This window comes from Triticum urartu, chromosome 6A, assembly GCF_056163025.1.
Source record: "Triticum urartu cultivar PI428250 chromosome 6A, HENAU_Tu73, whole genome shotgun sequence".
In the NCBI taxonomy this organism is placed as follows: Eukaryota; Viridiplantae; Streptophyta; class Magnoliopsida; order Poales; family Poaceae; genus Triticum; species Triticum urartu.
In genome coordinates, this window is record NC_141878.1 from 391,108,807 (window position 1) to 391,112,275 (window position 3,469).

Below are 3,469 nucleotides of genomic sequence, written 5' to 3' on the forward strand. Positions count from 1 at the left end.
CTGATACCATCTTGTAGCGACCCGATCCCAATGGACCGTAGTCTTTGTGCTTAAGTGTCATCCCTGGATCAGTATTGCTGACACATACAGTACTCGAGGATTTATTGCAGAGTTCAATCACACACTTATTACATCGAGTGTCTCAAATAGAGTACTTATTACAACAATATGGCTAAAGGCCATCTAAATAAGATAACTGTGGAAGCTTCGAAGATAAATGAGTCCATCCAACTCCACGGCAAAACTGAGTGCATGACAATGACTTATCACACCTTACTCTTCATCTGAAAACTCTGCAACATGATACGTTGCAGCCGTATAGGTCAGCACATGGAATATGCTGGCAAGATAACACTATAGAGCAATGAACAAATAACAGCTATCACTACATGCATATTTGGCTGGTGGAGGCTCTATGGTTATCATTTGCGTAAAGCTATTTTTTCGTAAAACAAAGGATTAGATTTTATTTAACTACAAAGTTTATGTCATTATTGAGAAGGTACCCCCAACTCAATCCCAATATAATGATAATAACCCAACAAATTCATCTAAGTAAAGTGATGAGATCAAACAATAATTCAAGTACCAGATACTCAAGATGTCCATAGCCGGGGACACGGCTAACCATGATTAGTTTATACACTCTGCAGAGGTTTGCGCACTTTTCCCCACAAGACTAGATGTCCTCCGTTGTATTTCTCGCACTGCGTGATGTTTGAGAAACAGATGATCAAGACACAGTCTTTCCGAAGAGGTCCCCTTAACCGATAGATAGGCCGGCACACCTACAATCCCCTACATCTGCTAGCCCATCACGGAAAGGATTCCCACAACTTACTCAACTATGCCAGAGCCCATAATGGCATGTGGCTACACACGGAAGTTTCTAGCATGAATAATATTATGATCCCTTTGATCCTGGGTGGCATTCCATAGTATGATCACACGGGTACCCCGGGATCTCCTAGGACAACACTGGATTCCCTAGGTGCCCAAAATCAATCCGCCCATATGTGTATTAAAGTAGCCATCTTAAGTTTCCCTGAGTTAAATATAACTCTCACAACTTTCATGAATCTCACATACCAATCCACGTCTACGAGCATAGCAAAGTAGTATAAGCATAACGTATAATACCCGGGGTTTGATATCAGACAATAGGTTCCTACCTCAACAACTACTTCCCGCACCCACATGTTATCAAAACCTACTCATGCAATGTTTGAGGGTTGAAACTAATGCATAAAACTGGCTAATAAAGGGATATGATCAAAGTGTTACTTGCCTTGCTGACAATCGGAAAGCCCTAGAGATTCGTAGTAGCAAGCCTCGCACTCCGGAAACTCTATCGTGAACAAACAATAGTATACATAAGCACTCAAGCATAAGATGCAAAGGTAAAAACCAAAATAAAAGATCTAAACAAAAATTTCAAGTGAAGGTCTTCGATTTGCAAAAAGAATCAATTGAATCGGAGTTACAAAACACAAACTACGGTCAAAAGAAGTTCAAATTCAAATCTTCTTGAAACCAAATTTTAAATTTTCAAAATCATGTTCAAGTTGTTTAGCTAGACAGAGGGGAACAAGAAGAAGATTTTGGCGTTGGTTTCAGTGGATTTGGATAAACGAGCAAAAAATAGTGAGGATTTAAAGATCAGGGACTAATCTATAAGAAAACTAATCGTGGATAGGTCCCCGGCCGAAAATAAACTGAAAAGGAAAAATCTATCGGACAAACGTCCGCTAACAGAGACTAACGAACGAATTCGTTCGTTAACAGAACCAAACGGGCGAACGCTCACTAAATAACTTAACCTAATAAATAAACCGATCTAAAAAATAAAACCGAACTAAATAAAAACCGGGGCGGGTTTTAGCGGTTATACCAGTTCGGAAAAAAAAACCGGCAGCGGCGGCAAACTCCGGCGGGGTTCCGGTGACGCGGGGCGGTAGCGGGGTGGTGCGGCGGCGACGGCGCGGACTGGCGTGGCAGCGACGACGGCAGCGCGACAACAACGGTGCTGCGGCAGCGGCGAGCGGCGGCGCGGCGCTGGCGGTGGCGTCTCGGGGCGGCGGTGACTTGGGAGGAGGAGGGGTGGCGGGGTTAGCTTATAAAGTAAGGGGGTCGTTGGTCGAGTTGGGGAGGGGGTCAGCGGTGGCGGCTCCGACCCGGACTCCTAGCCGGAGTCCGGCGAGGGCACGGGCGGCGGCGCGAGCGGGGAAGGTGGTCGGCGGGGCTGGGCCTTGGCTTGGCTACGGCTGGGCCGGCCTAGTCGGCACACGCGATTTTTTAAAATAATAATTTGATGCAAAAAAATTCCAAAATAAAATAAAATAAAAATCTTAAAATCCCAAAAGTAATTTTCACGGTCCTCTCCTAATATTTAGGACAAAGTGAACATTTTTCTGGGCTAAATGCAATTTTTAAAAATGCATATTTTCCCTAATTCAACCGAATAAAAACTCAAATTAAATTTCCATTATTTCCTCGCTGTTTTGAAGAAGTCATATTATCTTCTCTCATTATTTTATTTATTTTGAAATAATTGGAAAAATAATTTCGAATAAAGATCACCTTGATCCAAATTACCAATTTCGAAAATTCAAAAAATGAAATTTTATGAAAAACTCCAACTCTCTCAAATGGTCTTTGAGTTGCTTAAGGTCTCTAGGATCAAAATGTCAAAATAAACCAAATTAAATGATGATCAAATTATGGATTCATATGATGACCTAATGATTAACATCCAAATTGAAAATTGTGATGTTACACGTAAACGGAGAAATCATCCTTGAAAACCTCAATTCATAAAAATCAGATAATATAGCAGTCATATATCTTTGAAAGGTAGCGGGTGCATTGCATAAACCAAAAGGCATACGTCTATAAGCAAAGGTACCGAAAGGGCATGTAAAAGTGGTCTTCTCCTGATCATCTTTCGACAAAGGTATTTGAGAAAAACCAGAATAACCATCTAGAAAGCAAAAATGTGTATGTTTGGACAGTCTTTCTAGCATTTGATCAATAAAAGGTAGAGGGTAATAATCTTTTCTAGTAGCTTTATTCAATTTAAGGAAGTCAATTACCATTCTATAACCTGTAACAATTCTTTGTGGGATCAATTCATTCTTATCATTAGGAACAAAAGTAATACCTCCCCCCTTAGGGACACAATGAACATGACTTACCCATTTACTATTAGCAATAGGATAAATTATACCTGCCCACAAGCTTTAGTATTTCATTTCTTACCACTTCTTTCATCTTAGGATTTAACCGTCATTGATGATCAACAACTGGTTTAGCATCATTCTCCAATTTAATTTTGTGCTGGCATAGAGTGGGACTAATGCCCTTCAGATCATCAAGAGTATATCCAATTGCGGCCCGGTGCTTCCTCAGAGTTTTCAATAATTTCTTTTCTTCATGATCTGAAAGGTTAGCATTAATAATAACAGGATAT